Below are 20,356 nucleotides of genomic sequence, written 5' to 3'. Positions count from 1 at the left end.
TTTGGGGGGGAAACTGGGAATGGAGAAATTCGCATGTAAATAAAGAAAATATCTAAAATAAAAAAAATTATAAAATATTATAAAAAAAAAAGAAAATATCTAATAAAAACTTTTTTTAAAAAAAGAAACAAACATGAACAGAGGCCATTTAATCTGTTCAGTAATTATCTCTTCCTTATATACTATCACTATCAAATATCTTCATTCTCTGTTATATAAATATAAGACTGCTGATACTATTTGAACAGCCAATATCCCCCCACACACATCACCCACTTTGTTATGCTTTCCTACCTTGTGTATATCCAAGCACCCAACTCAGAGCATCTCTGTAACTGGAGAGCATGTTCCAGTGTTCACTGAATATCCAGTAGAACACTAACTCAAGTTCCCTTTTCCGTGTCATTTGATGTAGCTACATGAGGTTTTGCTTACAAATACTATTACAGATTAGATCTGATGTGCCCCTAAAGGCTTGCTGTTAGAGATATGTCACTATTAGGAGCTGGTGGAACATTATAGAAAGGAAATTGCATTATTAGGGACTTAGTTCAAAATCCTGGCACCGCCTGTGTCTCTGCTTCCTCGAACTCAACACCACATACTATTGCCTTGACTTAAGCCCCAAAGCTGCAGCCAAACATGAGTCAAAATGAACCTTTCTTCTTAAAAGCATTTATCTTGGGTATTTTGACACAGGAGCAGAAAGAAGGCTAATATAAATGCTCTTATGTAACTGGAGCCCAAAATAATGGAACAACAACAATAAAACCAACAATCACTACCAAAAACAAAACAAAAAGCCCTCCCTTTTGCCATTCCAAATCTATCCTAATATCTCTTAACTATTAAAGTTGCCTGCTTTTGCTCTTCATTTAATGTGGTTCATAAAATATATATTTTGTGCCTAGTTTCTTTTATACACCATTGTGTCTGTAAGGTTCACTGATTTTGTTGCATACAGCATCAAATTCTTGAATAATATTCCATTGCATGGATGTCCCACCTTTGGTTTCTCCATCATTAGATTGACGTAGATTTGGGTTGTTTCTGGATGTTTGCAATAGTAGACCTGCTATGAATATTGTTGAATATATATATGTGTGTGTGTGTATATATATGTACATATATATGTATATATAATATAATTTTACTATATATAGTATATATAATAAAAATAGAAATACATAATAAAATAGCAATATTAGTAACAAACTGTCTGAATGACATAATAAGCTCATTAAAAGAAATTGACAGTTTTGAAAGTAGTTGTACCAATGAACACTCTCAGAGTCAATGTATCAGAGTTCTAGTTTCTCCATGTCATTGCTAACACAAAGCTTTTGTCAACCATTTGATTCTTAACCAGTCTGATAAACTTACCTTTTGATAAACATACCATATGATGTTTATTAAAGTCATTGTACCATTGTCAATATCAGTGCAATCACTTTGAAACTTTGTCAATATCTATTTAAGTTCATTATGTAACCCAAAATGTCATTATTTTGACTTTGTTTTCATTTATCTTTTATTTATTCTTTCACAATTTTATACATGGATATAGTGTATTTCAACCCTCTCTACCCCAAACTCTGCCTTCTATGGCCCCCACACATAACCCACACACCTCCCAACACTTTCATGCCTTGGTTGCTTGGTTGTTTGTTTGGTTGGCTGTTTGGTTTGTTGGTTTTTATCTTTGTCTCTTCTTTCGCTCCTAAATGTGTCTTTTGGGGAAATAAATTCTTAATGTAAAAGTAGGAACTGAGACATCTTGGGTAGACGAGGATGGCCTTGAATTTGCTTTGTAGCTAAAAATCACTTTGCTTTCAGCTCACAAGTGCTGGTATTACAAATGTATGCTACCATACCTAACTCTAAACTCTATATTTTCATTAATATATTGTTCAGTGCTATTATGGTTGTGATATCTTGTTTAAAAAGCAGTTGTATACCACAAGACCATGGAGATAATTTATTATTACCTGTCCAGAGAGTTTATCATTTAGACTCCATATTTATGCCTATGACTTATCTTATTGTAATATTTAGGGCTGCCTTTTGCTAGCTCAGATTTCTAAGCCATTGGCTTTCCCTTGTCTGAAGAAGACCTATTCTATTCTATTCTATTCTATCCTATCCTATCCTATCCTATCCTATCCTATCCTATCCTATCCTATCCTACCCTACCCTACCCTACTCTACTCTACTCTACTCTACTCTACTCTATTCTAGTTTGCTATTCTGAAAACTCTCTTCTTTAGTCAATTCATTTTGACCATATATAGATTTTACAACATAGAAAATCTGAAGATAGTATAGCTGCCCCATCATGTCAAGACTCAGTTGGAGGTAGCAAACCACACTATATATTATTCAGATCTTGAAAATGTGTATTAGTCAAACAATGGTAATGTGCAGGGTTGTGCTAATTTAGAAACAGCTATACCAGGGGTGTCAACTAGATGCTGGTCATCATTCTTGTTATCCTTCAGACCTCTCTTATGCATCAACTAGATGCTGGTCATCATTCTCGTTATCCTACAAACCTCTCTATGCACCTGGTATCAACTAGATGCTGGTCATCATTCTCGTTATCCTTCAGACCTCTCTTATGCGTCAACTAGATGCTGGTCATCATTCTCGTTATCCTTCAGACCTCTCTATGCCTCTTGCTCTATTCCTCTTCTCTCTGAAAAGAAAAGGTGTTGACCTTGTTGCTACTTTAAGAAACAATCACAGTCTTAGTGGTTTAAAACAACACAAAAGTGGAGTCTTCACATTCTTCCAGCCAAAATTTCAAAAGGTGTCCTGTGGGGCTATGACTCAAAGAATGGGCAAAGCCTTCTAGACAGCACATGGTAGAATCTCGTCCTCCCCTCTTCTGAGGACTGAATGCCTCTATTGACTTGCAGACACGGGATCCTGATGCTGCTTCCATCGCTTCGCTGCCTTTTGCACATTCCAATATCTGTCTCTCTTTTGAAGGAGGCTGATTATATCATGACTGCCAAGAGAAGTATCCGCACAATCCAGGATGCTCTGTTCAGATCGAGATCCATACAAAACAAGTTTTAAAAGAGCTCTTGAGTAACGTGCGCATCCACCCCTGAGCCCATCACTAAGGCAAACAGAGTGCATGCCTGAGCGGTGAATGAAATGTTAGAGCAATGGCCCATGATTTCAGCATTTGGAGAGGAATGGTATCTAAATGAAGAGTTGTCAGCAACAAGCAAAGCATTCTGCTCAGAGCCCAAATTGACTGGCATGAGATGCAGAATTGCAGCTTCTCTTGGATGGAGCAGCAGCACTGTGTACACTTTCCTACTGGTTTCAAGGTCAAGGCCCTGCCACAGGCATAACCTGGGCAGAGAAAGGAATTGGCATCACCTTCCTTAAGACTCCGTGGAATGAATTCCCATCTGTGTCCGGCTCCACAAGCCTCCAACTATATCTAGAAGTTAACAAACAGCTTTTTGTTGTTGTCGAAAATTACGCTATTTTTTTTAAATTTAATTGACACAAAAGAAATGGGGTTTGATTCAGAGTTGAAACTAAATAAAATAAATTGCCACACAACACAGACTAAAGTCCCATCTACAAATATTCAAATTATACTATAAATTATATATAAGTTACTGCAGGAAAACTCAGAGGGAAGAGTACAACATACACACATGTTCAGGTAACCTGTTGTATAGTTAGGGTGGCACAGAGTGCTGGCACCCCTCATGTCATGCTCTACGAGAGGTTTCCCAGTCCTTCATCTGTGGGTCTTTAAGGCACATCAAAGAAATCTTGATCCCTAGCCTCAGGTGGTCAGGGACCAGAATCTTGTAACAAGATGGAAAAGAGCCTTGGCTCTGTCCCCAATGCTGTGGACTCTGACTTACATTGACAGGGACTAGGAGCCATTTCTTGGATATGACCAGGAGCTTAAATGCAGGCTTGTAGTTGACCGGGCTGGACTTCTTGAAGATTCAGTTTTGGCCAATGATGGTTATTCTTGACTGTAAACTTGATACGGTTTAGAATCACCTACTAAATATACCTCCAGATGTGCTTGTGAAGAATCTTGTGATGGTATTTACGTAGAGGTTTAACTAAGGAGACGAAAACTACACTGAATGTAGATGACACCATCCCATGGCCTTGTGTATCAAATTGGGTAACAAAGAGAAACAGAGAAGAAAGGCAGTCTTACCGTTCCTAATGCTGCAACTGAGCACTATGGCCAAAAGCAAATTGACGTACAGTTAGCCAGGACAAGGGACCCATCGACTACATGACACCAACACATTACAGCTACTCCACTACCTTTCCTTTCTTGTTCATCCTCCAAATGACACATTGACATCAACATCACAATGTAAAACATTTTACAAACTTAAAAAGTCCCATGGTCTACAAATTCAAACACGTTAAAATTCAATCTTTTTAAAATGTAAAATCTCTTTTAAAACCCAAAACCTCTTTAAAAATTCAAAGTCTCTCAGCTGTGGGCTCCTATAAAATAAGAAGTAAATTAAATACATCCTTATTTCAAGAGGGAAGAAGCAGGGCACAATCAGTCTGAACAAACCAAACCCAAACCCCAACAGTGTATATAACTCAATGTCCAATATCTGGGATTCACTCACCATCCACTGGGCTCTGCCAAAGGACTTGGATCATGCTTCCAGCTCTGCCCTCTTCAGCATGCACAGATTGTCTACTAAGCTCAGGCTTTACTCCCTGCTGCTGCTGTTCTTGGTGGTCATCCCATGGAACAGCATACCATTTCTCTGGATGTCCAACATCATTAATCTCCAGCAGCCTGGAGAACTGAACTTTGCTCACCAATGTTCCCATTACTGGCATGTCCCCCTTGGATAGATATTGGTCTATCTCAGTTTGGCTTCTTCACTTTGCCTGCTGCACTGGATCATCCCCAGTATACTGTCAGCACTAAGTACTGCCTCTTCTGTTGAAGGAATCCAGTGGATACAGATCATATTGAAGGAAGCCCAGTCTTAAGAAAAGAAAAACAAATATTCACTTTAGTCCTTTCAGAGGCATTTAAAGCTACAATTCCAAATGCTTTAACCATTGCTTTCTTTGTGTCAAAGTGCTAAAACACCTATTTTTTTAATAAATAATTATTTATTTATTTTATGTATATTAATACACTGTAGCTGTCCACAGACACACCAAAAGAGGGCATCAGATCTCATTACAGATAGTTGTGAGCCACCATGTGGTTACCAGGGATTGAACTCAGGACCTCTGGAAGAGCAGTCAGTGCTCTTAACTACTGAGCCATCTCTCCAGCCCCACCTATTTTTATTTTAAATTGTGAGACTATTATCATGGCCTAGCATTTCATTAATGTAGTTATAGCATATTATTTATTTCTTCAAGAAAGTAGCAAGAAAGTGGTGGTTTGGATGAGAAATAGCCCTCAGGCTCATCTATTTAAACCCAGCTGCTGGTGGTACTGTCTGAGGAGCTTATGGAGGTTTCGGGCTCCGAGCCTTCTTGAGGGAAGTGTGTCACTGCAGCCAACCATGCCTTCCTGGCCATCGTGGACTCTCCCTCTTGAACAAGAAGGCACAATAAACTCTTTGTTTTATAAGTTGCTTTTGGTCATGAGATTTTTATCATAGCAACAGTAAAGTAACTGATACATAGTTGCAGTCATCCATTTTGCTTCTCACAGAACTAAGAGTTGAATGTATAGTGTGCACTGCAAACACTGAAATTTGACAAGTCATCTAAAGGAGTATTATTCAGTAATATCCCACTGCTCTGAGTGAACTTTACAAGAAAAGCTAATTACTTTTTACACAGCAGGTGAAAAACCTCATGCCTGGAATGTGTGAATGATTTTCATTTAAGTAAATTAAGAGCATTGACTCATCTTTGTTGCAAAGTTATTCATTTACTTTTAATCAGGGAATATTCACAATACTTGGGAAACTTATATATAAATAAATAAGTAAATAAATAAATAAATAAACTAGAGCACATTTTCCCTGTAGGCTCTTACTTGAAAATTCAATTAAGATTTATTGATAAAAGACTGTTTCAGCTAAAATATATTACCCTAATTTAGGAATCAATAAGTATTTCTCTGAGTTTTGTGCACTATAAATTATTTAATATGTCTATCTGATGTCCAAGTGTGTTGGTAAATGGGAAGCCTGAAGCAAAGTGTGAGCTAGAAAGTCATTTGGTTAACGTGAATGAGATGGCTTTGTATTCTAATCATAACAGGGCTTGTGAGCAGTTTTAGCAGCCTACATGCTACCTTTGGATTTATATAGTGTTCCTTCTGTCTGCCATCTTCAACACCTGGCTCATCCACCCACATAGCAAGAGACATTTTAGAAGCTTTAGACAATTGCTTACCCACGTTCCCATCCCCTTTTGATTTTTTTGTTTGTATGTATGCAGTGTATGCATGTGTTTGTATGTATGCGGTATATATATGTATTTATGTATGCTCATGTGCATATGAGCTTAGAGACTGGAGGATGGCATCAGATATCTTCCTCAATCACTTTCCACCTTTTTTTTTTTTTTTTTTGAGATTACTAAACTCAGAGCTCATCAATCAGCAATGCTGACTGGGTTTACAGGCACTCTCACCTTAGTGCCCAGCTTTTCATGTGAGCACTGGAGATTTGAACTCAGGTCCTTATAATTATGTGGTAAGCACTTTACTCATTGAGTCATCTCCCCAGACTCCTTTGGTTTTTGCATGTGTAACAGAGTTTCCAGTGAGGCTGAATTTAAACACTAGTGACATGTAAGCAGTACTCTTATTTAAGTGTCTGCCGCTGGTCTCCTTGGAGATCTTTGTTTTGCTCTTGGTTGTGTAAGATGCTCAGGGGCCTATTCTCCCGGGGTAAGTCTCATATCCTCATGGTTGCCCAAGGTCTTCCTGGTATACAACACTTGCCTCTAGGGTATAACAAGGGGAATTTTTCACGCTAATGAGAGAGCAACTTGAGAAAAAAACCTGACTCAGGAGCTGAGCAACTTCTTGTTGAGATTTAGCATAGTCAACAGATTTCTAAGTTTGGGATGATTTTGTCGAAGGCTTTTAATTGGCATTGCAGTGCGAGCGTTTCTCATTCTCACTAAATACTAAATGCCTGGCAGGAAACACTTGAAAGAGGTAGGATTTATGTCAGCTGACAAAATAAATCTGAGATGGTACAGTCCAAAATGATGGGAAGAGCATGAGCAAATGTTGTGGTAATTTCTTACACCAATAAGCCTGTATAAAAAAACATGCAACTCAGTTATTATATTTATAAGCTATATGCCTACAGTGGGCGGATCCATCACCACACTAATCTACTCCCCAGCTATGAGACCTCTTGCTATTTGCACCTTCTCCACGTGGTTCTGCTCCATCTTCCTTCCACGTCTTCCTCCTCCATCCTCTTCTGTTCTCGTCTCTTACCCTTCCTCCACTCTCTAAAACCTCCAGCCCCACCTTTCCCTTCCACTGCCCAACCACAGGCTCTAGCCTTTTTTTGATCTGTTAAAATGGGGAGAAGGTTCACAGGAACTCACCTGAGTGTGTGATCCATTCCTCCTAGGGGCAGCTGCTCCCGAGAAAGCAGAATTAACATCAGAATTCAAACAGCACCAGGGCAACCCACAACAAACAAGAGTCGATCCTGTTGGACACATTGGATCTACAATATGGAAACAAAGAGCAGAGAGGAAGTAGAGCCCACCTATAAAGCCTCAAGACCCCACCCATCATAACCCACTTCCTCCACTGAAGTGTCACCTCATCAAGCTTCTATAACCTTGCAAATCAGCATCACTAGTGTCCAAGCACAGGAAGCTACTAGGGGCAGGGGATGGACATTCCACATTCAAACTGTATCACTACAAGTGTTAAGAGTAGAAATCTCCTTTACACGGTTTGAGCTTATGAACCAGGCAACTCAAAACTTCTAGCTATCTAGAATAACCAGGCGCTAGTTTAGTCATTACTACTAAGCAAGCCACTGGGTGAGAGGAAAGGACAAGGTGTGTTTAAGTACAAACCTGAAGTCTGACTATGATGTATCTGCCGGGCTGAAAGACACATAACTACACCAAGAGTAAGTAATGGTCTTCATATGGGTCCTAACTCCCACTTTTAGGTTAGATGTATTCCTCTAGTCCTTTTGTGCCTGGTACCCAAGAGAAGGCAAGTTAACCAGACAAAAAATATGTTAGGAAATAAAGTGAGAGAATGGTCCCATTTTCAAAATAAGATTCTGTGATCAACATAGGAATAAATAAGAGGGGCAAAGTGTAGAAATGGCTTGAGAAATGATGGAAGGTTTATTTTTTAAAATGAAAGAAAATGCTTTGCTCTGCCCTAATACAGAAGGGTGCAACCAGAACAAAATTCTCTTACAGTTTAATAAGTTAATTCAATGCCATATGCAATAAAAATCTGAAGAGTTCCATCCTGTCTTTTTTGAAGATGAGAATAATGTCATAGTTTGACAAACAACAAACAAACCCACACCTAAAGAGAATAACTTATAAAGACACATGTATGGAGACAACCAGAAAACATTGGTAAACCAGAGTTCAAATATAAATCCACGCATAGAAAACCAGTGGATGATAGATATAACTTCATATTATTTAATAAGTAAATTACTCAGTAAGGTAGTTTGACTAATTGGGCTAGCATTTTAGAACAAGCTAAGAATAAATTCCAGATATAAAAATATTTAGTTACATAAAAGTGAAATAGAAAAAAAGAAAGAAAGAAAGAAGAAAGAAAAGAAAGAAAGAAAGAAAAAAGAAAAGAAAGAAAGAAAGAAAGAGAGAGAGAGAGAAAGGGAGGGAAAGAAGGAGGGAGGGAGGAAGATTATGGCTTGTCTTTCTTATTTTATTTTCCTTAGTGTAGAAGACTTTTTGTTCTGCTTAGCTTTTTGTGTGATGAGATACTGTCTTACCACCTAGCAGAGCCTGCCACAAACTCACCAGCTTGCTGCCTCTGCCTCTAGGACTCCCAGGTCCTGCAATTACAGACACATGTCACCATGCCCAGCTGAGCACAAGAATTTTTTTCAGAATGACTTGAAACCCAGATATCATTCAGAAACACATTTCACTGCACTGAGATCCCAAAAGACAAACACCACTACAAATTTACAAGTAAAAACAAAATACAACAACTCACTGAAGGGAAAAAAAAATATTTAAGATACATCAGTAAACTTTTAACTTCTTTAATATGCGAACAACTGGAATCAATTACAAAAGAGCAAACAAGACAAAAAATGACACAGACTAGCCTGCCTATTTTAAGTACATTTAATAAAGAACTATTTGGTGTACAAAGGGAGGGAAGAGTCTCCCAGGCCTAACAGTCTATGATTGCTAGCGAGCCGGACTGCTACCTCGCTAGTGAGCATCTGAAGAGTCCTCTTTACTGCTTGCGCCTGCTGCTCAGTGGCAGCTCTCTTCCAATTATTTTAAGTGGCATCCTTGAAAACAGATGAAGACAGCAATCCATAAAAAAATGCATATCAGAGTTTATCAACCTCTGCAAGACTGACATTGTGGAGTAGACAACTCTTTGTGAAGTGACTTTCCTGCGCAGCGTACAGTACAAAGTAACATCTCTGGCTCATAGCCACTGGATACTAGTAGAAGCAACTTTTAAACCCCTGTTGTAACAGGTCTAGACCAGGTCGAGACCCCCCACTCCCCCCAGGGATCGAATGACTTCATAAGGGTTATCTGAGACTATCAGGGAACATAGATATTTATGTTCTGATTCATAACAGAAGCAAAACACAGTTATGGTCGTGAGGCACCACAACATAAGGTATTAAAGGGTCAGAGCATTAGGAAGGTTGAGAATCACTGTTCTAGATGCTGCCCTGCTGCCCTGCTGCTCAAAAGTGATGTATTTATAACATTCCAGGCAGGGTGTTAGGAAAAAAAATAGGGTTGGGTGAGAAGGATGGAGCGGAGCGGAAGGAGGCGAGCACTGCTTTTCTCCGGGGTAGTGAGATGAAAGCTCCCTGCCAGGGCAGAAGAGCAAAGGAATCCGCACTTAAGGAGGACAAGTGGATGCCAGCAGAAAGGAAAAAAAAAGAAAGGAATTTACAAATAGGGTCAGAGAGGAAACCAGAGGCCAGATCTTGTAGGCTTTTGTAAGTCACAAGTAATTAAACGAATAAATAAATAAAATTCTGAATATTTATACTTGGTAAAACAAAAGTCCCCAGGGGAGAATTTTGGAGAAGACGAATAGGATCTAGCTTATGCTAACAGGGGGAAAAATGAGTAAAAAATAACCAAAGATCTTATGAAAAAATAATCAACTTCAATGTAATTAATTCAAAGGACTTTTAAAAATTGATGTAGCACTTTTTCCACTTGGGACATTAAGAAAGATTAGAAAGCTGAAATATCAGTGCTTCTTTAGGGAAACAAATGCCCTTTTCGGCTTTCCATGGAAGTCAGCAAGCATCTGCTTGCAGGACAATTTGTCAATACCTATTAAAATTTAAAAATCGATGCAGTAATTGTATTAGCAAGAAATATAATGCATAATTCTACTTGCATATATGTGCAAAAACATATCATAAAACTGACTATAGCATTACATTAAAGTAGCAAAGCTAACGTTTTGTTCAGTGGCTAATATTGGACTCATTGTAAGAACCATAAGGAGACAATTAATAGAAATTGCACAGTAATAACAAACTTAACGTAAATCTGTGTAAGCTGGTACATTAAGATCTCCAAAAACTATTAGGATTTAAGAAAGACTAAGCTATGTCCAAACAGCTTATAGTATAAAGCCACTGTCATTTTAATACACATGTGCTTACTCATTTTCTTCATGGTTCCAACAAAGTAATCCATTCCCTACAATTCTTATTGAGCATAAGAAATGTATGTTTTCAAACGAGTAATTTCTTTTGTATGGAAGCTTAATTTTTATCTTTGTTCATTTTTCTAAGTGTACAATGGAGAACTCTGCTTGTTACTTTTTTTATTCTATGTATGTGTGTACATGGCTGCAGGTATGTATGTGCACTACATACATGCATGCTTGGTTCCGAAGGAAGACAGGAAAGATGTCAGACTGTCTGGAATCAGGATTAGAGTGGTTCCCAGTCGTGGGTGCTGTAGACAGAACCCAGCTCCTTTGCAACAGTATCAAGCGCTATAACCACTGATCCTTCTCTCTAACCCTTAGAACTCTACTTTTAAAGACATTATAAATATTACTTTTAGTATAATTTTCTAATTAAACATAATAACTTTTCAAATAAAGTGTCAATGTTTCTATATAACTAGAAGATTCCCAGAAGGCTGTCTATGTAAGAAGACATTAGCAATGGTTGTCTCTGGAAAGTGTAAGAAGAAATGATATTTGATGAGCAGTTCCTGAGTCAGTTGCTTTAAGCTACTGTCCCATGGGCTTGTCTCCTAGGATGACCTGCAGCAAATCCTAATGCATTTGACTTTCCCGGTATTAAGCCTTATTTCTCTAAGGCTTTCCTTGCATGCACTCTGGCTTCTACTCCTCTGAGAACATGAGCAACTGCTCTTAGGCTCTAACCTGTGGTCCATTTATCTACCCGCCTAGCCTACCAATGTTTAAAAACCCTGACAAACAGGAGCAACAAGAGCATGTGGGATATGCCAGTGTAATATTTACAAGAAGGAGAATTCATTAGAGAGCTAGAGGATTAGGGTGCCTGCTGTGGATAGAGTCTTCTAGACATGACAGGGGTGCTGCACCCACAAAATGTCAACCAAAGTTTGCCTAAGCAAACCCTGTTTGGTGGCCACATTAGAAGGCATGTCAACACAGATGGGAGAAATCTCACAAGGGTCCACCAATAACGGAAGAGCTATAGGCTCTTGGCTAATGGCTGCTGAAGAAGAGAGAGTTCATTTTCTACAGCGATGAGACCACTAAGAGGTTATCCAATCCCAAGTGGCCAGCTCTAAACCCACACACAGACAATGACTCAGGAGGTCATGTGTGAAGAGGCGAGGGTAGAAGCGACGTAAATACAGTTTAGTCATATACGAAGTTCTCAAGAAAAATCTTAAAAGGAGAGTCTCAATAAAAGCTAGGCATATTGGCAATTGTTTCTAAGTCCAGTGCTGGGGAGACAGAGATGGCCACATCCTTGAGACTTTGGGACAGCCCAACCCAATTCAGCAAGTCAAAACCCAAGGTGGACGGCACCTGAAAATTGACACTTATGGCTGTCCTTTGGTCTCTACATACACATACATACATGCACACACATGAACATTCACACCAGACATATATTTTTAAAAGATGTTTAATAACTGCACTGCTGCTCTTTGCTCCCATTGCTCATCGAAGACACAAGCTGACCAACTGGCTTTCCAACCATGACCAGCCTCGAGTCTTCATTGCGGTCAAGCCAGATGGTATGCAGCGTGGCCTGATGAGAGAGATCATCAAGTGATTCAAGCAGAAGAGGTTCTGCTTGGTGGCCATGAAATTCCTTCAGGTTTCTGAAGAACACCTGAAGCAGAGCTTCATTGACCTGAAAGACCACCCTTTCTTCCCGGGGCTGGTGAAGCACATAAACTCAGGGCCCAAGGGGCCATGTTCTGGGAGGGGCTCAATCCGGTGGAAACAGGCCAAGTGATGGTGGGAGAGACCAATCCAGCTGATTCTAAACCAGGCATTCTTCGTGGGGATTCTTGCATTCAAGTTGGCAAGAACATCATTCATGGCAGTGATTCAGTGAAGAGTGCTGAGAAGGAGACCCACCTATGGTGTAAGCCTGAAGAACTGATGATTACAAGTCTTGTGCCCATGACTGGTGTATGAGCAGATGTAGAGAAACCAGAGTCCTTTTCCTCACTAATGATGAGTTCCCAGACACAACCCTTCATCCCACTGAGTGGATGGATCACCTTCTCTAAAACAATAAAGACTTTGGAATTGGGGCAAAAAAATTAAAAAGTAAAAATAAAATAAAAAATAACTGCATTGCACCCTATTCATAAATAAAAAAATTAAAATTGCTAGCAGTTGTTCCACTATAGAGTTTTATTGTGTAATTGTAAGGTTATCACAGGTTTTCTACAGCTTCAGGCTTTGTGAATAGATGTGTGCTTAGCTTACAAGATTTATTCATTCCATAATTAGTTAAGTAATACTGTGTAAAGCAAGTTATATTTTGTTACTGGTCTTTAGGGGCCCATTTCTATACAACCTAGGTCGGAGAATATGAGAATATTATTTTAGATCAAGATGAGATAGATCATCTGGGAATAGACCATTGGGAGCTGGGAAAGGTGTTTTGTTTTATTTTTTTGTTTTCTTTTGTTTTGTTTTTGTTGAGACAGGGTCTCACCGTGTAGCCCTAGTTGTCTTGGAACTCACTATGTAGATAATGTTGCCCTAAAATTACAGAGCTCTACCTCCCTCTGTCCCCAAGATGATGGAATTCAATGCATGTTCTGCAACATCTAGCTCATCTACAGTTTATAAAGACCTTACAGTTCAATGTTCCTCAGCCTTCCTAACACTTGTGACCCTTAATACAGTTCCTCATGTTGTGATGGCCACCAACCATTAAACTTGTCATTGCTACTTTATAACTCTAATTTTGCTACTGTTATGAATTGTAATGTAAATATTTTTGGAGATAGGTTACCAAGAGGGTTACCACCCACAGGTTGGGAGCCACTGATGTAGTCAGTTTCTCCTCACTGTTCTTAAATACTGCTTTCCTGACCATGACTCCCACTTCTGCTGGTGTATTTGTCTCTACCAGGAGAAGCTAATCTGGGCTGTTAACATTAGGGTGTTTTCAGAAGGAATAATACATGGTCTAGAGGTATGCCTGTCAGGTTTTTCTGATGTCCAAACTCATTTCACGCTTTTTCTAACCTTTATTTTCTGATTTTTATTTCTAACATCTATTTCAGAGCAATTTTCTAGCTAAAATATTTCCTGATTTGTTGACATCTTCTGGGTGAATAACTGTCAGATTCCCATTTGGCCTTTCTATTTCTTCAGCTGCAAACAGATAAACACTACAAAGGAAAAAAAAACAGATGTTCACAACCAGCCTAATAACATATGGCTTTGGGATATATGTGTGTGTGTGTGTGTGTTCTTACGCTGCCAATGTCAGTGGTAGAATTGAAATGCAAGTTACTACATGTGAATATCTGCTACCAGTTATTCTTCCAGTAACTGTATCCAATGGTACCAAAATGGTTATTCAGGCCCTCTACTCTTAAAGACTGATGTGATCCTATTGGATGTTCTGAAATACTAATTTGGCAAAGTCTTGTTTTCCATTTTATTTAAGGAGTTCAATAAATGTTACCATACAAAACAAAATCTTCAGTTGGCTAAACCAAACCCTTCATGGAGCAAATGGTTGTTGTTGTGAACATAGTTGTGGCCTGGAGAGCAGTGGCCATGGAGTTAGGACCACTGCTGCACCTAGCAAACATGACCACTGCTGCACCTAGCAACTGTCCATGTCTTTTCTTTCCAGCAGACTCGTTCCAAAGAAGGGGGCCTGGGCTGCAGCCCCGTCCTGGCTGAGGCTCTCTCCCTGGTGGCAGGGGGCCTGCTGCTGGTGGCCCACCTGACTGAGGCTGTCTCTCTCCCTGGATGCTGGCCTGTTTGCTGCACAGTGCCTTAATTAAAAAGGGAGGCAATGTATGAATGAGTTATGTTATTGTAGGAAGGAGAAATATGCTGGTTGAGTAGAGAGAAAGAAAGGAGAAGAAGGAGAGAGAGAGAAAAAAGAAGGAGAGGGAGAAAGGCAGAGAAGAGAACAAAGAGCAGAGAGTGAGAGGAAGAGAACAAGAGAGAGAAGAACAAGAGGACAAGAGAGCAAGGGTTAGAGAGAAGAGTAGGAGAGTAAGAGAGTGAGAGTAAGAGAGGAAGGGTAAGAGTAAGAGAGTGAGGAGGGGGCATACCACCCCTTTTATTGTATGGGGTGTGGCATGCCTGGCTTGTGGTCAGATGACTGTGTGTAAGGTCCAGCTAGAATGCTGGGAGTTTGAGATGCTGTCTGTCTGATAGAGCACACATCTCCTGCAGGGGCAGCTGTGAGGGATCTGGGCTGAAATCTGAACCATTGGTCTCAGGAGCTATCACCAAATGCCTACCGTCCCTTATAAACAAATTTACATTGCTCAGTGGGTCTCCAGGGTTTCGAGGTGGCTCTGCTCCACTGGACTCCGGCTGTCAGAACTGACCACTGCCCCACAGCAGACCTTAGTGATTCTCACCTCACATCCATTACTTCCTTCCATTGCAAAGTCTTAAAGAGCTCTGCTCTCCTGAATATGTTCAGGTTCTATACAGAAATCTCCTTCAATCCACCTTGTGTTTTAAAATCACACTAATTGTATTAGCTTCTCTTTTCATTGCTACCACGGAATAACTGTGTACGGTGGGGAGATGGGAGCAACTTAAGAAAAGTTAATTCTGGCTCAAGCTTAAGGGTAAAATCCACTGTGGTGAGGAGTGCATGGCCACAAGAATGTGACACAGTCAGTTACATTGCATCCACAGTTGGTGTCTTACTCAGGGTTTCTATTCCTGCACAAACATCATGACCAAGAAGCAAGTTGGGGAGGAAAGGGTTTATTCAGCTCATACTTCCACATTGCTGTTCATCACCAAAGGAAGTCAGGACTGGAACTCAAGCAGGTCAGGAAGCAGGAGCTGATGCAGAGGCCAGGGAGGGATGTTACTTACTGGCTTGCTTCCCCTAGCTTGCTCTGTTTGCTTTCATATAGAACCTAGGACTATAGAGCCCAGAGATGGCACCACCCACAATGTGCCCTCCCCCCTTGATCACTAGTTGAGAAAATGCCTTACACCTAGATCTCATGGAGTCATTTCCTCGAGGGAGGCTCCTTTCTCTATGATGAGCCCAGCTTGTGTCAAGTTGACTCACAAAACCAGCCAGTCCAGTCAGGAAGCAGACAGCAATGCGTGCTGGTGCTCAGCTCATTTCCTCTTTCTACTTAGTCAGGGACTCCAACTAACAGTATAGTTCCATTAACATTTAGAGTAGGGGCTCCCTCCCCAAGTACCCCAACCTAGAACTCCTCTTCCAGATACATCTGGAGGATTCTCTCCTAATATTATAGATCTGGTCACCTTGACAATTATTATAAACCAACATATTAACAAACAGGAACTAATTCATGTATAGCTAGGGTACTGTTCAGAGAAAACTCTCAACTTCTTTAATATGTTAATCCCCTACTTGAGTAAGGTTGTAATTTGGGAGTTTTTATATATTCAGTTATACAAATGACATCTTATTGTAGTTCACATAGGATAAAGCAATATTAATTGTATAAACATGAGGTAGTTGCATGAAAACTCCAAATTACTATTAAAATAGCCTTAGAAGAACTACTACTGTTGGTTTTTGTGTGAAGATCTCTGCTGGGAAAAGGAAAACATGCAAATTGTACATCTTATCATAAAACTATTGGGAAGTGGTAATAATGCTGTCATCTTTCTGAAACCTTGAAAATCCATGATTATATGAAAATTATGCTTTTTAGTATTCTAAAAAAAATAGATTCTGGAAGTTAAGACATGTATTTCCAAAATACATAGGAAGTTTCTTAAAATCTAATTCTAATTCATTACTTTGTGATCAAATCTAATAACTGGTAATTACTGATAAATCTGTAACTCATCATGAGCTGTATCATATTATCTGCTCCAACCAAACACAGTTCTGCACATTTGTGTGTTTCTTTTCAAATAAGGCAGGCTCTTCAAAGCCACAAATGAATCAATCATTCAGAGCCGGATCTTTATCTCTGTACTTTGAACATGTTCTTCTTCTGGAACCGCCTTTGAAGTAACGACAGGATGAAAAATTGAAAAGGAAAATGGCAGAGGGAAATCAGAAATTTGCTGTTGCTAGTTAACATTATTGGGAAGTCAGTCTGCCAGCTTCAAAGAAGGATGAAGGAGATTGGAGAGGAAAGGATTGGAGAGAAAACGTAACAGCTTTGAATGGAGGATCAAGCAACTTAATTTAATTGCACAAATTAGAAGCCAATGAAGCCGAGCTGCAGACTAACATCAAAATCTTTAGTGCTGCAAAGATGACTCAAAGTCTATCGCAAATAAATAGTAGTCAAGAAAGAAGAAACCGAATGGCCTAAGAACCTGGTCAGAGTAGCCATACGCATTACCAAATGCCTGGAGAAAATTGCTGTACCACAGGGGGAAAGTAGCACTGAAGATACACTGCAAAGAAGGCACAAATGGGAAAAAAAAGAAAAGAAAAGAAAAGAAAAGAAAAGAAAAAGAAAAGCAAAAGAAAAATCCCAAACTATGTGTGTGACCAGGGAGCTGTGGGACAGGAAGGAGCAGGCCCGAAGCAAGAATGGGGTCAAGGCTGTCCAAACCTGGGAAATCTCATCCTGAGATCAGCTGGAGTAGGCTCAATGTCCCCTACCCTGGGTCTTCATGTTCTCTACCATATAGGCCTGTACTCCCTGCCCACCACCCACCCTTGTCTCATCCGAGGATGTCAGGAAGTCAGTAGCCAGGCTAACCTTCCTTTCCCCTTATAAGGTCATGTGCTGCAGCACCTGGATTTCTTCCTCATGCAAATAAGGAATCTCCAGTTCCCTGGCCCTGTCAATGATGCACACACACCCCATATTCCCTACTCAACCCCCCCCAAAGGTTTAAATAGCGTTTGTTTCTCCCAATAAATAGAACCAGTTCTCTGAAGCTTCTCTCAGGTATATGTGTTCTTAACCCTCACACTCACAGCTGATTGAGATCCTGCCTGCACCCATCCACCCTGGTCAAGCCTCTCTCCCTCCAGGGCAGCCTGGTGCTCAATGGGTCTGGCTACTCCAAGGGAAGAGGCAGATATGGCCTGTATCTATGGCTTTATTAATGTACCAACTGTCTTAGTCAGGGTTTCTATTCCTGCACAAAACATCATGACCAAGAAGCAAATTGGGGAGGAAAGGGTTTATTCAGCTTACACTTCCACATTGCTGTTCATGACCAAAGGAAGTCAGGACTGGAACTCACACAAGGCAGGAAGCAGGAGCTGATGCAGAGGCCAGGGAGGGATGTTACTTACTGGCTTGCTTCTCCTAGCTTGCTCTGTTTGCTTTCTTATAGAAGGTAGGACTATAGAGCCCAGGGATGGCACCACCCACAATGTGCCCTCCCCCCTTGATCCCTAATTGAGAAAATGCCCCACAGCTGGATCTCATGGAGGCATTTCCTCAAGGGAGGCTTCTTCCTCCGTGATAACTCCAGCTTGTGTCAAGTTGACAAACAAAACCAGACAGTACAATTGACCCCTTGTCAACTTGACACACAAACACATCATTATTAACCCTCAACCCTTACTTTCTTATTATTTCCCAAGATCTAAATAACTTTAAAAGTCTGACTGTCTTTACAAATTCTTACATTTTAAAATTTCAATCCCTTTAAAATATCTAATCATGTTTAAAATTCAATGTTTTTTTTTATAATTCAACATCTCTTAACTGTGGGCTCCATTAAAATACTTTCTTCCTTCAAGAGGGAAAAATCAGGGCACAGTCACAATCAAAAGCAAAATCAAACTCTAACCAGCCAATGTCTGGGATCCACTCATGATCTTCTGCATTGCTCCAAGGGCTTGAGTCACTTCTCCAGCTCTGCCCTTTGTAACACACACCTTGTCTTCTAGGCTCCAGATGCCTATACTCCACTGCTGCTGCTGTTCTTGGTGGTCATTCATGGTACTGGCATCTCTAAAACACTGCTGTCTTCAGCTGCAACAAGGCTTTACCAATAGCCTCTCATAGACTGTCTTTATGGTGCCAAGCCTCAACTCCTTTGCATGACCCCTTCAGTTCTGGGCCATCAATTGCAACTGAGGCTGTCCCTTCACCAATGGCCTTCCATGGCCTCTCAGTGTGCCAAGCCTCAGCTATTCTTCATGACCCCTTCATGCTGTCAAAACCAGTACCACCTGGGTGACTCTTACACATTACCAAGTCCAGCCACAGCACAAGGTACAACCTTGGCTATCTCTGGAACACATCCTCTGTGCTCTCAGAAAACACTCCCCAGAAGATTTCAATGATGCTGGTCTCTTCTTAATCACCACTAATTTCTTAGCTCCAGCTAATCAGGATCAATAGTCCCAGTAATGCAAAGGTTTCGAGTTAGTAGTTCTGGTATCTTGTTAATCACAGCTGATTCTTCAGCCCCAGATAACCAAAACCACAGAATCTTCACAATCAAAATAACAAAACCCCTAATAAGAGCTTTTAATCTTCCCTCTGAAGTTTCACAAGCTAGGTCTCCATCTTCTGCACTGTTCTCAACATTATCTTCCAAGCTCCTACAAAATATCCCACAGAGCCATTAACATCCCAATGGCTCTTCTAGCTCAAAGTTCCAAAGTCCTTCCACAGTCCTCCCAAAACATGGTCAGGTTGTCACAGGAATACCCCACTATGCTGGTACCAATTTGTCTTATCAGGGTTTGTATTCCTGCATGACCAAGAAGCAAGTTGGGGAGGAAAGGGTTTTTTTTAGCTTACATTTCCACATGGCTGTTCATCACCAGAGGAAGTCAGGACTGGAACTCAAGCAGGTCAGGAAGCAGGAGCTGATGCAGAGGCCAGGGAGAGATGTTCCTTACTGGCTTGCTTTCCGTAGCTTGCTCTGTTTGTTTTCTTATAGAACCCAGGACTGCAATGGGCTGGGCCCTCATCACCTTAATCACTAACTGAGAAAATGCCTTACAGCTGGATCTCATGGAGGCATTTCCTCAAGGGAGGCTCCTTTCTCTGTAATAACTCCAGCTTGTGTCAAGTTGACACATAAAACCAGCCAGCACACCAACAAAAGCTATTTTTGTGTAGACACTTAGAAAAAGAAAAGAAAAGAAAAGAAAATCATAGCCAAGATAAAGTAGAGGATAAGAATTACCTACTCTACTACAAAAGTTTCCTAGGGTCACTGTAACAAATTCCCATAAACTCTGATGGCTTAAAACATCAGAAATGTATTTTCCCACCGTTTGGAAGGCTAAAGTCTGAAATCAAGCTGTCAGCATGGCCTGCCCTCCCTGGTGGTTCCAAGGAAAAATCACTGCCAACCTTTCTCTGCTTCTAAAGACTCTGAGCAATCCACAGTGTTCCCCGCCATGCCCATGCATCTCTCTGATCCTCACCCCACCACCACATATCTTCTGTGTGTCCATTCATCTGCAGTTCTTAATTTAAAAAAATAAAAATATGTCATTAGATTTAGAGCTCACCTTGTCCATCTGATCTCCTCTCAAGATCA

At 40.3% G+C, this 20,356-nt stretch overlaps 1 pseudogene; it reads left to right on the top strand.

Moving 5' to 3' along the window:
• The first annotated feature begins 12,006 nt into the window (after nt 1–12,006).
• Nucleotides 12,007–12,951, top strand: LOC116093314 (annotated as a pseudogene).
• Nucleotides 12,952–20,356: the final 7,405 nt, after the last annotated feature.

Source organism: Mastomys coucha, unplaced genomic scaffold, assembly GCF_008632895.1.
Source record: "Mastomys coucha isolate ucsf_1 unplaced genomic scaffold, UCSF_Mcou_1 pScaffold16, whole genome shotgun sequence".
NCBI lineage: Eukaryota > Metazoa > Chordata > Mammalia > Rodentia > Muridae > Mastomys > Mastomys coucha.
Note: the sequence above shows the minus strand (reverse complement) of the source record. Positions and strands in the feature narration are given on the sequence as shown.